The sequence below is a fragment of the Salvia splendens genome, chromosome 7, assembly GCF_004379255.2.
Source record: "Salvia splendens isolate huo1 chromosome 7, SspV2, whole genome shotgun sequence".
In the NCBI taxonomy this organism is placed as follows: Eukaryota; Viridiplantae; Streptophyta; class Magnoliopsida; order Lamiales; family Lamiaceae; genus Salvia; species Salvia splendens.
The window spans coordinates 25,812,299-25,827,132 of record NC_056038.1 but is presented as its reverse complement, the minus strand read 5'-3'; the positions used below and the strand labels follow the sequence as shown (position 1 = coordinate 25,827,132).

Here is a 14,834-nt window from a genome sequence, read left to right as displayed (position 1 = left end):
GAAACAAAAACGCTCGAGCAAAGAAGTTAATGAACCAGAGAACCGGAAAGACGTCATTTGCTCTAGTGAAAGCGAAATTAGTAATATTTTCTTTCTTATATATTTCATTTCATAATTGTTTTACAATATGTTAGTAAACAGACAATTTACATTTTCCTAGACAAAGGAACATGGAAAGTGCCCATCGCGTGTTCAGTTATTTAGTTCATGTTATGTGTCTCAGAATGAAAACTCAAGTACAGATGTCTCAAGCAAACTTGTATGTAATGATACATTTGTTCATTTTATGAAATATATATGAAATTTTAATGTGTGCATTAATTTTAAAATCATTGTAAACAGACAGAAATGGCAGAATGCAGTGATCAGCTTCCTGAAGGTTCCGACGATGCAATTTCTCCAAATGACGTATTTGCACAAGTCATGGGGAAAGATAAGCCAGGACACGTAAGGATGATGGGTAAAGGAGTGTGCCCCTCGGATATATGGAATGGAACTTCTAAGAGTACATCTAACCGTTTGCTAATGGAATACAAAGAAAAAAATGCTCGACTAGAGCCTATGCTTGAGACACAACAAAGAATTTGTGCTTCGCAAGTACACAAAGGGCAAGATGTAAGAAACGTTTCTGAGTCGAGCTCACTGAATCCTACTTCAACTGAAGTTGATCAGGTATCTTTGCTTTTAATTTTATAGAATTTTGAAATATATTACATATTAAAAATGGTTATTAATCTATTTTGGTTTTTTGGAGGTTGGAACGTATGTTTCTCTCCGGAGTATTTTCACAAACAAAGTTGTTGCTAAAGGATGTATTTATAGCATCGATCCAAATGCAAAAGTTGGAGGACAAGCATTAGGATTGAATTGGTGTGAAATAAATGTTAAAGTTGTAGTTGAACCTCAAGAGCAATTGATCAAGCCCTACGAGAACTTTCAAGAGTTGTCTCAAACAGTTGGTCATATGATTGCTTGGCCACGTTCTTTGGTATATTTTATCAATGGTTTACCAACAAATGATTTACTACTGCATTTTAGTTTTATTCTTATTGGATATCATCATTGTATATGTAGGTGACGCCTATTGAGTACTGATGATTTCTCGATTTACATTTGGATTCCAGGTACTCTAAACTAAATTAACTAATTATATTGTTTATATGATCAATCTTGGTTTGTGCTTTTCATTATGTTATAGTATAGACTGAATTTGAGGTATTTCCATATTTTTTGTTTGTGGCATTTTACATGGTTGCTAAGTACTAACTAGCCTAAGTATGATACTCATAGGTGACTTCTTTCTGTTATAATGAGTTCTTGTTTTTGCAAGTCTGCAATAAAACATGGATAACCTCTAAACGCTAATGCTATGGATTTTGAAATTTAGACCTTATAACATCGACAAGTATAGCTTTAATTTACCACTGGTTTCACTAATTTCTGACATTGTATGAGTTTGGAATGAATTTTACAAACATGGCTGATCTGTTGAGTTCCAGTTTTTGGCGGTCTGCAATAAAACATGGATAACCTCTAAACGATGAAGATTTGGATTTTGAAATTTTGGCCTTATATCATGTACACGTATAGCTTTAGTTTGCCACTGGTTTCACTAATTTCCGACATTGTATGAGTCCGGAATGAGTTTTACAACATGACTGTTCTGCTGAGTTTTCAGTTTTTGGCAGTCTACACTAAAACATGGATAACCTCTCCAAGGTGATGATTTGGATTTTGAAATTTAAACTTTATAACATAGACAAGTATAGATTTAATTTGCCACTGGTTTTATTAATTTTGGACATTGTATAAGTTCAGAATGATTTTTCAAATTGGTGTCAAAATTCTGGAAATTTCTGAATTTATGCTGAAAAAATTGTTACTTGTATACTTAAGTAAATTGTTGTTGAGTTTATACTTGTGACCAATCCTTCTAATTTGTAGTGTTTCTAGTCTTGTATTTTCTATACTTTTCTTTGTTCATGATGGAAAATGCTATGTTGGAGTTATAAATAGTTTGTTTATGCATTCAATACTTTTGTCATTTTAATGTGTTTTTGATATTTCATATACGTAGCTAGAATTTGGGATTTGTATAAGTTAAGACAGTTGTTTTCTTTTTACATTTTTCTCTAGTGATTTCTTAAAATTATGAAATTTCATTGTTACAGGCTGCAGATTGTTCACATGATAGAAGAAGCACAAGACAATCTATGTACCTACACATGTACCATGCTCTTTTGGATGGATTAGAATTTTATAATTTTAGTACTAATGATGTTTTATGTAGTTGAAGTAGAACCAATGTAACTACAAATATGTTATGTTCTTTTGACATATTAAAATTTTGATATATATTCAGTTTGACGTTTTTATTCCGAAAGTGCTTTTAAAAATTTTGTTGGATGCTTATAAATTTTGTATATTGAAAAGGAACAAGTAAATTTAAAGTATTTTAATGATACAACTGTAATTTATAAATATTCGAAGGATCAAAAAATAAATTATAGAAATATGTTGGTGGAAACGTAAATTCCATAAAATACATGGGGGAATTGTAATTTTGAATATTTATAAAATTATTTAAATGTTGAAACTGTAATTTATAAATATTTGAAGGATCAAAATATAAATTATAGAAATTTGGTGTTAGAAATGTAAATTCCATAAAATATAGGATGAAATTATAATTTTAAATATTTATAAGTGACGTTTTGTAAATTTTTTATTCTAGACGTAGGTGTAGTTGTAAAGCTCATATTGTGGTACTTTCTAATGCCACTACGCAAGGATTTTCGTGACACTTTTAGGTGAATCAATAGAAGGTATATCCTGGCACTAAATTTATTAATACACATTACATTAATTCACTTTTATCAAGTGCCATAACAAGTAAAATGTCAAAAAGTGCATTTATACTTGCACTTTTGAGTGCCATGAAAGACCTTTTTTTAGTAGTATATACCAATAATCTTGCACGAGAACTTAAATCCACATCAAAATGAAAACTCTTACTCCCTCCATCCGCCATTAATTGGCATAATTTGACCGGGCATAGATTTAAAAAATATAATAGAAAGTAGGTAGAAAAAAATAGTGGAACGTAATCCTATTTTGTTAATAAAATGACGTAGGTGTAAATGACCAGTTAGTGAAATGTGAGGTACATTATCAAAAATACTAAAAGTAAATGTGAGAAGTACTAGCGGAAGGATCAAAAGAAAACTAAAGACAAGTAATAGCGGATGGAGTAGTATTTATGATGCGTGTGGATCGCACTGACCACTACAGCTCATGATCTGGTAAAAAAATCAAATCAATTTCCAAAATATACAATATGATCATAAATTGGAAGACCCATAAAGTTAGGCCTCAATGCGATCCTCTTGCAATATTGGAGATACTTAATCATCGTAATTTTGATAGTCTTCAATACATCAGAATGTGCATCATCGTTACAAGACTCTGGATACAAATCAATAGAGAAACGTCATTGATAATGTTTGTTGACCCACAACAATACACGTAAGAATTTGTCTTACAAAATTTAAATAAGAGACATGTAATTATCATGTATTTTTAGTTTTTCTCCATATATACTAAATGTAAATATGTGTAGTAGTTATTCTTTATACTATTTTTTTATTTTATCTTCTTTTTGTAGAATTCACTAGTTTTATATATTTGCGTTTTCGAACAGGTAATGAAAATATAGCTTCTCAATATACTCTTTGGTATAATATATATATATATATATAGGGTTGTTTTATATACCAAACTAATTTTAAACGCTAAACACCAAACACATCATTATAAAACAACACGGAGTTCATTACAATTTTATTTGTAGTTCATTATAGGGAATTCAAATATATAAAAACAATAACATCATCTAGCATAATATAAAGATCTGAAGTTCATTATAAGTTTGTTATTAGTTCATTATAATGAACTTCAGGTTGTCTTATAATGATGTTGTTCGGCGTTTAAGGTTTATGACTGGTTTGGTATTGATCATAGTCCTATATATATATATATAACCCATGTTATTTTATAAGCGGAGAAAGCCCACACTGAAGCCCAGGTTTCAGCCTACAAAATTAATTAATTCTGTTTTGATGGATTAGACTAGCAGCTTTAAAAGTTAGACTTAGATAAACGTTGGACTTAGTGGGATGAATGTACAATGCCGTTCTCTATTTCTCACTCTATTTAAGTAGATATATTATTGTAGCTATATTAGTCCACGTAAAAATTAACATCGTATTCTATCTTTTATATTACATATGTCCTTTGCTAAGTAATTCATATTCTTTTTAGGAAGTCCCAAGATAAGTGAGTTTTTTTTTTTTGTCATTCTCTCTCACTTTACTAACAAAACCTTATAACCTTAAATCTCGTGCTGAAAAAAATGTATCTTTTAGCAAGGGATGAAGGGAGACCAAAAATGAATTAAATAGGATAAACTTTTAATAAAATTACCAAACACACAAATTTAATGTACATAATTAACTAGCACAAATTACCATCATGATCATTATTCTATCAAGCCGAAATCTGAATAGTCTACCAAATGATTATAAGAGCATTTTTATGTTTGATAGTTATATAAAGCCCGTGAAAAAGAATGATAGGCTATCCATTATCCACCTGTGCTTGATTAGGTATTACACTCCTAATGTGTGATAATTGTAATGAAAAACATAATTATAGAAACTGTAATTTAATAGTACATCAACGGAATAGAGAAATAAACATGTAGAGATATTTAAAGCAGAAAAAATTTCGAAACATTTGGTAATCATTTGTTATTATTGAACTGATTTGCATTTTTTTTATAGTTTTGCATCTGATCATAACAACAATAATTCCAATATTAATTTCCTCACTATTTATCTTGTACGGAGTAGGAGTATTTAACAACGGAATTTCTCACAAATAATTTCGATAAATAAATCACTCTAGTACTTTCCCATTCTGATATAATTAATAATAAGTTGGTACACAATTTTTTTGAACTTGGACCCTTCCTATTTATGTATCTGGAAGTGGCTGTAATAAATAACATTTCAATTCAAATTACTTCATTCCAGCAAAAGTACAAAATTCGCATACTGACACAGCCATTATGGCATTATTATTTGTATCATTTACATTACCACACAATAATTCCTTCTTGTAATAATTAATTAATTATTACTTCAGATAATATCAAATTTCGCTTCACTCTTTTCCCCTGTAGATCAAGCAATAACGTCTCTAGCTAGCCTTATACTATTATATTTTTGCCAAAACATTAAAATGTAAGATCACCAAAACATGACCGTTGCCGTGACCCTATTTGCTCACATGCCATCACACATGTATACTTATATTATATATATAATACAAACTACACCATTTTTTCTAGACACAATTTTTTTTATCCTGCAATACAATATCTCTCTGTGAAAACATTCTCTTACATGCCATTTTATTGAATTAAGTTCAATAAAAATGGCTGCTTCTCTTAACTTGCTCTACTCCTTCAATTTTAATTTAATTAATTTTACTACTATTCTCATAATCCTTTCTCTCTTTCTAAATGCAGGAAATTCAGCTAGCGACAATTCAACTTCCGGCAAGCACCACCACAAATGGGTGGGCCCCTCCGGACACCGTGTCATCACAGTCGACGTCAACGGCCTAGCGGACTACCCGACGGTTCAGGCGGCGGTGGACGCCGTCCCTCATAATAACATGAAGAATGTCCTCATTCTCATCGCTGCTGGTTGCTACATGTAATTATTCATTCATCACAATAATATAGCAATCATTAAACAAAATTGCATAATTATATATATCCCACTTTTTAGCATCACTTTTATACTTCCTCTGCCCCATAGCAGATGTCACACTTTTTTTTGCACTCGTTTTGGAAAAATGACAAGCAAGAGAGAATAATGTAGAGAAGATTTGTTAGGGGACGGAGGGGGGTACTATTTTCACTTTATTTTTCTTCTTCTTGTTTTAAACTCAAATGTTTGTGTTTTATTGGTTTAGGGTTGAGTATTACTTGTTTTCTAAATTAGGGTTTATAAATTTTGATTTCTTAGATAAGTAATGTTTTAGAGTATTATTTAATTTAGGAATTTACCACACAAGTGAAACTGTATATTTGCTACGTTAGATAAATTCATGTGTCTTGGAGGAGTTATATGACCTAAAATGTGTGTTATAATCATGTTTTTGTCTTATCTATTTTTTCTACCAAATGGCAGAGAAAAGGTGGTGGTTCCGGCGTCCAAACCGTACATAACGTTTCAAGGAGCGGGGAAGAGAGAGGACGGTGATCGAGTGGCATGATAGAGCAAGCGATAAGGGAGCTGATGGGCAGCAGCTCCGGACTTATCACACTGCTTCTGTATCCGTTTTTGCTAATTATTTTTTGCCAGAAATATTAGCTTCAAGGTAATATATCATACATTATTATTTCCTTGTGTTTTTTACGATATAATATGATTTATTTATAATTCATGGAATTAACAGTACTTGCATCTGAGATTAATTAGAATTGCACTAATTGTTAAATACTAACAAGAAGTTTCTGTCCTCACATATTTTGTCCTCATTTTCAACCTTTTCTTTTCTTTGTTTGTATCATATTGTCTTGGCATGACTAACTTTACTAGATTTCGGATTTAGTCAGATATATATTATATATAGCCGTTCACAGACTGAGATTTTTTCAGTTAATAATATTAACAATAACCTATAAAGATAATGATAATTACCATAATTATATTAATAATAATATTCTTATGTTAGGGCACTGGTCCAATAATTTTTCTTTTCTAATCTTGATATTTTGCAACATACTAATGTTTTTCCTTTGATAATTTAAATATAATTGCACATCCAACCGATCTAACATAGTAAAATAAAGAGGAATTTATTTTTATAATTTTTAAAAATGCTAATAGAGTTGTAAATTGTAGAATACTGCACCGGCGCCAATGCCGGGGATGCAAGGATGGCAGGCGGTGGCGTTCAGAATTTCCGGCGACAAGGCCTTCTTCTCCGGCTGCGGTTTCTATGGAGCTCAGGATACTCTTTGCGACGACGCCGGCCGCCATTATTTCAAGGAATGTTACATTGAGGGTTCCATAGACTTCATTTTTGGCAATGGAAGGTCTATGTACAAAGTAAGTGTTTACTAACACTCTGTCCTAACTTGTTTACAAGTGAAGTCTAGTTTTAATTAAATGATGTTAAGTCTAATTTGGATGTGATGAATATGGTAGGGCTTACTAACTAGCTTATGATTTTTATTTAAAATTGATATGATTAGTCACGCACAAAATTAATTGCTACCGATTAATTAATTTGGAAGCAATATAGTACTATCTCGTTTTTATAACTATCATTTTGAGTGTTTTGGAATTCAATTCATGATTGTCTTATCTAAGTTCTAACTATAATCCAAATGGAGTGTCCCAAATTCTCCAAATTTCCAACAAAAATTTTTAAACTCTCCAAGAAAACACACTTTTCTTTTTTCTTGTTAACATATGAAAAAAGTTGTTTTGATATTTAAAAAGCTGTATGTGTACTGTCCCTTTCACTTGTCTGGTCCCTTTTTGTCTTTGCATCTTTATAAGAAATTTCAAAGGGCTTTTACTTTTTGAGATTTTACATAAATTATTAAAACTATTAAGCTGAATGCGTGCACTCCACAGCATGTATGGATGGGCATATTTAATTCTTTATTTATCCTGAAGAATAGCATATACATTATGGCCTTGATTACCATCTTATGGATAATATTGGTTTTAAAACTCCATAAATCTTTAAAATCATCTTACATGTAGCCGGACCACTATATTTTTTGATGATGGAACTATTATTATTTTTTTCCGAGTAGGCTGACAAACCATTAATGGACTCAACATTGTATTTTTCCAAATAAGTTTTGTATGTATGGAACCCCATATAATAAATAATTGAAATATCCAGTATGTTAAAAACTTTAGGAGGGAACGCCAAAAAAATGGAATATCCAATCTCAGTCCAAATTCAAATTCAAATTCAAATTCGTCTGTATATTGAATTCAAAGTTCAAACCATTTTCTTATGCAAATATCCCATGCCAGTAGGTTATCTCTTATTAAAGATCTCAGGTTATCAAACTATATACTAGGTGTACAATAATTTGATGTATCAGGTACGTACTAGGGCTACTTGAAAATTCATATCACAAAAATATAAATCATCTAGGAGTACAATAATTTCATGTATCAAGTATGTACAAGGTCTACTTGAAAATTCATATCTCATAAATATAAATCATCGAAATAGTATGTTAGTTATTTCAATTGTTTTGGTCTAGAGGTAGTAGTATGGTTAATATAAAGTTATAAGTCGGAGTCTATGGTTAGACATTTAATTTATTTGTTCATTCACAAAAGAAGTAGTAGTCCATTATTAGTCCTAACTTTTATGATTGGTCATCTTATGTTTTACTATGAGCCTGTGGTATGATTAGTATAGGTGGGTTATATTCGGATCTAGTTGTATTATTAGATTCATTCCAAGTCTTTGCAAAGCATACTCTTTTGTTAACTAAACATTTCTATATAGTAGAAAAACTAAACTAGAAACTACGATTTATATAGACGATGAAGTAAGATATTCTCCTCCTATCAATAGAGTGAGAGTTCAAGTCACTTCGGATGTGTGTCTTAAGTGTAGCTTAAAAAACAGACTAAATTAATTATGCTATATAATTGTTGCAACAGGATTGTGAGCTACATTCTATTGCAACGAGATTCGGGTCCATAGCGGCCCAAGATAGAAACTTGCCCGATGAAAAGACCGGGTTTGCATTTATAAATTGCCGGGTCACCGGAACTGGTCCACTTTATGTGGGGCGTGCAATGGGCCAGTACTCCCGGATTGTCTTCTCGTACACCTACTTCGAGGATGTGGTCGCTCGCGGGGGATGGGACGATTGGGATCACGTCAGCAACAAAAACAAGTAAGCTATTAAGAACTAATTTAGATTGTTCATCTTTGTGTTAAATGCATTGTCACAAAGATACGTGTTATAATTTTTATAAAAAAGGTACTTACATTTTTTTTTGTGGTATTGAAAAAATTGTAGGACTGTATTTTCGGAGTGTACAAGTGTTCTGGGCCGGGAGCAGCAGCGGTACGTGGAGTGTCATGGGCCCGAGAATTGGACTACGATACGGCCCATCCATTTCTTGCCAAGAGTTTTGTCAATGGAAGGCATTGGATTTCACCTACAGAAGCTTAATATTGTTCGATTATTCTTTTTTGCTCCGTGTATATTTATTCTTTATTCATTTCTTTCCTATCATTTATTTATTAAATCCATATAAACTTCTACACCTGTAATACCATTTTAGTATATTGAATTTATTTTTTAGTGAGAGCATAGAAGAAGCACAATAACATTGAAATGTATAATACTCCCTATGTCCCATTAGAAATGAAATGTTTTCCTTTTTAGATTGTCCCAATAAAAATGAAACGTTTCCTTAAATGGAAACACCACTATCTCTACTTTTTCTTTCCTCTTACTTTACTCTCTCTTCATTAACTCTAAAAAAAACCCTGCATAAAATCTCGTGCCGAAAACCAAATGTTGCATTTATTGAGACAAGGAGAGTATCATCTATAGGGGAGCATTAGGGCGCATCCTTAATTAGATTTACAACGTACATCCAATCTCTTGATGTCACGTGCCACGAAATATGCTATATTGTAAACACAAAAATGCAATATACATTTGTGAAGTTGTATATGGATTTCTGCAAATTACATTTTAGTTATACGCAAATTACATTTTATATTGTTAAGTTTTACATTTTAACATAAATTGTCTACAATGCAAAATAACTATATATAAATGCATCCGTCTATATATAAAATGCAATTTAAATAGTCTATATCTAAAATGCAAAACTCAACAATAAAAAATGCAATCTGTCTATAACTAAAATGCGATATGCCGAAAACTATTTATAACTTTTACAAATATTGCATTTTAGTGTTTATAATATTGCATTTTCGTGCCACGTGGCAGCGAGATTGAATGTACGTTGTAACTTTAAAATTAGTTAGCATATTAGTATATTGAATTTATTTTTTAGTGAGAGCATTGCAGCCCTATAACACTGAGGTAATAAACTATATATAAATGCAATCCGTCTATATATAAAATACAAATTAAATAGTTTATATCTAAAATGCAAAACTCAACAATAAAAAATGCAATCTGTCTATAACTAAAATGCAATATGCCGAAAACTATTTATAACTTTTACAAATGTTGCATTTTAATGTTTTATAATGTTGCATGTTTCGTGCCACGTGACAGCACGAGATTGTATGTACGTTGTAACTTTAAATTAGTTCGCGTATTAGTATATTGAATTTATTTTTTAGTGAGAGCATTGAAGCCCTATAACACTGAGGTAGTATATTGAATTTACTTTTTAGTGAGAGCATTGAAGAAGCACAGTAACATTGAACTATGTGATATCATCTATATCTATTTATATTCATTTATATTTATACAATTTAAGAGTTGTTTTGATTTTCAATCGATTGTCAAATTATTTAAATGGCAAACATCAAGTGTGAACACGTTAAATCGAAATTGACAATAATATTTATACAATTACTAAGATGGTTTTGATTTTCAATCGATTGTCAAATTATTTAAAATGGCAAACATCAAATGTGAACACGTTAATCGAAATTGACAATCTATCAATTTATAGTTATATTTAGTACTATTCATTTTGCAAGATTATATCTTGATTAAATATGTATTATGTTTAATTCATGAGATTAAATCTCATACTCAATCCTAGATGGATAATTATATAAAAATTAGTCATGACCACCTTCTCTAACTAAAATAATCTCAGACTATATCTCATAATTATTTTATCTAACAAACCAAACAGCCAATTAATATATAGTATACTGTTGTAATTTTTAGTTCTCAGTATTTATTAGAAAAAATCATACATAGTATCGAAGGATGAGGAAATATTTGATTGAAGTTTGTGACTCAACTGAAGCTTTATATTGTTCTGAATTGGATTATGTTCCTTGTTTTGGAAAATAAACACAAATATCACAAACATAGAAGAGATAAACACACGAATTTGTTTATTCTGTTTAATGCAATGTGTATCTACGTTTAGAGCGATGCCAAACATAGAGAGTCATAATTTTAGTCACACTAGGAAGCTTATAGCATATGAAATACTCTATGTCCTATGTTAATCGCACTTTTTTATTTCGGCTCGTCCCAAACTACTTACACTATTTATATTTTAAGTAAGAATTAGGGTATTTAATTAATACTAAATTAGAGTTAATTAAGTGTTCCATTATTAAGTGATCTCTCATTACACTTAAAATACTAATTTAATTACACTAAAAAATCAATCACAAATTAACGACTTAAAATGACAAGTACAAGTAATATGGGACGGAGGAAGTATATTTTAAGGATCAAATCACCGAAGATTCACTAATTATCGAGACCTCTTTTCAATCGAGTGGTGATAGATGGTCAATATCTCAAACAACGTGCCAATACAAAAGAGAAACAAGTATTGAAAGTACAAGATATTACAAGAACCCTATCTACACTTAGATATCACTAATCTAACGTCAAGTCATTCACTGATATCACCTGCACATTTAATACACGAATTAGTAGATATCAAGACAGCAGTTAAACAAGAAAGTAAGGAACGATTCATCACAACCACACACGAATATGCAACTGTAATGTGGCCTAAGCTCGCACTAGCACCGACTAGTCGCAAGGTTTCACAGTAATGTTGCACATGATTGTCAACTCAACCCACAATCACACCGCGTATCAAAATCACACCCGAGAGTCAAGACTCAAGAACACAGTAAACTATCGAAACTCACAACAAAAACCATAGAGATCTCCTCCAACTTAGCAGATCGAACCAGAAGTTCTATCTAGCGCCAGACTCCGCAAGGAAACCACAAAGGTTATCTCTGCCCTAGAGATATTGATGTTCATACTCACAAAAGAAGAGAAGGAACGCTCGAAGAAGATGATCGGAGACGGCGATCGAAGATATATAGTGAGAAGTTCTAGATAAAATGCAGAGCAAAACCTTAATTGCTCAAGAGAGAGAGTGTGAATACAAATGAATGGCTCAAGTAGGTCGAGAGACATTTAGTCACTCTCAACAGACACACCTTCCATCTAACGGCCAGCAGGTAAGATCCGAGTAGAGTGCGACATGGCGAGTTCGGGCCAGCTAGGTAAGTTGGCCTCGTATACGGTTTGGCCAGTAACAATAAATTGACTGAGTCCAATTCAGACAAGGCAATAATCCACATATATCATAAGAGTGTCCGTGATAGGGCTCGTTACAAGCATGGTTTTGTAGGGTTTATTACACTAACATGGCTGATAATGTGCAAAAGAATGGTGATTTGAGTTTGGCAGGGGGCTATAAATCGTAGTAGCGGCAAGTGCACGGAACACCTTGATCAACTCGGGAAATGAGTTGAAAAATGGCCAGAAATGAGCAAGTTGTCAGTTGCGTACGAATATGAAGGCTTGCTCCGGCTCCTAAGCTCGGAGGATTTGCAGGATTTAATCTTATTTTTTAGCATGTCACTGCAAAAGCAAGAAGAGCAAGGTTAAGTTTCGCCACAAAAGCAGTTAAGGCCACCAAAAAAGAATTCCTCACCCTCGGTCTCTTCGTCCGAAGACGAGGAGTCGAACACGAAGTCGCCCTTGACGAGCTCAGACTCCAGGTACTGCTTCCTAATCATAGGAATCTTATTGAGCTCGCCCTCGAGCTCGTCCAACGGTTTAAACCGAGGATGAGGAATCACGGACTTCGGCCCTCTCCAGGGAAAGCCCGGAGCCGCTGTCCTATTATAAAAAAAGAAGCGATGTGCCACTTTGGCCACTTGGTTTTGCAGAGGCCCTAAAAGGCTGTAAAGGGATCAAGTAAAACCAAGATCCCTTCCTCTTAAACTGGAAGAAATTAAGGATTGCCCTCAGAGACAGATCCTTATCTAACCTACGCAGTTCGGCAGCAAAGGCCGATAAGTGCCTCCAAGAGTTCGGAGTCACCTGACCTAAAGGGAGTTGAAAAAAATCAAGCAGCTCTACAAAGGCAGGGGGAAGAGGGAAACGAAGCCCGCATTCCAAGCCGGCTTCATAAACGGTGGCGTAACCCTCCGGCGGCGAGTCAGCCCTATGAAGGTCGTCGGGAATCGCAACCTTCCCCCAGGAAAAAAATATTTTTCGTGTAGGGATATCACAGTATCCTTACTCAAGATGCTGTGAAAATACTCTACGGTCTTCTCCCCGGATTCTTTCCGGCTAGAAGACCCCTTATCCCCTTTCCTCCTACCGCTACCTGACTCAGAAGAAGAAGAAGACATAGTTCTTACTCTTTGAAAGTCTGAAGAAATTCCGAAGAAATTCTTGAAAGCGGAGGAAATTTTTACGCAAAAGAGAGAGAATGCAGAAGAAGCAATAGCAAAAGTGTTCAAATGATGAAGAAAGGACGTATTTATCAGATTCGGAGAAGATTTCAAAATCATCGCACCGTTTCGAATCCCACCTTTTCAGGATTCAACGGCCGGATTTTACTGTCGCATTTAATGCAGTCACGCGCAAGGCACGTCCCCTGACGTCAGCCTTCCCCGTACCTTTATCCAGAATGCCGAAGTGACTCGCTTCGCCGAAGTGATTCACTTCGCTTTTCGGGGGGGGTAGTGATGGGGTACGTACTAAACAAGCCCAATAGCAGTGACGGCCCATCAGCCCAAAGCCCAAGGAAGAGTATCAGTTCGGCATTACCAAAGAGTTCGGCCCCAGCCTACAGCTCGGTAAAAGCCGACCAATCAAGCTCTACTCTCAGATTGGCAAAAGCTGCTCGGCAATAGTTCAGCAGTTCGGTCTCATTATTCGACCGAACTGGGAGATAGTGGTGTCAACTCATGCAGGATCTCATGCAGGATAGCGGACCAAACAAGAGATAGTGGACCCATGCAGGATCTCATGACCTCCACGACATCCACGACTTAATTACTGATGATGTAAGCCACGACCTAATTAGTGGTGATGTAAGCCACGACCTAGTTAGTGGTGATGTAAGCCACGACCTAGTTAGTGGTGATGTAAGCCACGACCTAGTTAGTGGTGATGCAAGCCACGATCTTAGTTCAATGTATAAATAGAACTTAGATCAGATAGACTAGAGGGAGAGCGCTCTAGACATCAAATATTCATATAGCAAGTCTGTATTTGTAAGCTGAGAAACCAGATCAAGCAATACAATCTTGCCCTCCTTTCTTCCCGTGGACGTAGATTTACCTCAGTAAATCGAACCACGAATTCCCTGTGTCGTGATCTATATTTTTTACCCGCATTCACTACCATCAAAAATTCGTCCACCCATCACAAACAACTAATAATCACAAGCTTACTAAAATCGGTCAATCAATCAAACCAAGTTTAATCCTTAAAATGTGTGAATTCTATGTGGATAAGTGTATTAATTGACATTATTTTGACTATATGTATTTTTCTATCTGCCACATCAAACTTAATTATTCACAAATTTTAAGATCATAGAACAATTTAAATCTATTATTAAAATAAATGGAAATTGATCTGAAATTGATCGTTTATGCCATTTGCCTGAGGAAAATACAAAATTTGTTTTGTCTCATCCATCCGTTAGCACTTCCTCGAAAATGTGTTCCTTCTTACAACGTTCTGAAAATACAGACATATT

The 14,834-nt window shown here is 33.6% G+C and overlaps 1 long non-coding RNA gene and 1 pseudogene across 1 annotated transcript; both read left to right on the top strand.

Moving 5' to 3' along the window:
- The first annotated feature begins 941 nt into the window (after positions 1-941).
- Positions 942-2,307, top strand: LOC121741444. Its single transcript, XR_006037869.1, has 3 exons — positions 942-988; positions 1,075-1,124; positions 2,172-2,307. It is a non-coding gene; the product is annotated as an uncharacterized LOC121741444 (long non-coding RNA).
- A 3,114-nt stretch (positions 2,308-5,421) lies between these two features.
- LOC121811272 lies at positions 5,422-9,434 on the top strand (annotated as a pseudogene).
- Positions 9,435-14,834: the final 5,400 nt, after the last annotated feature.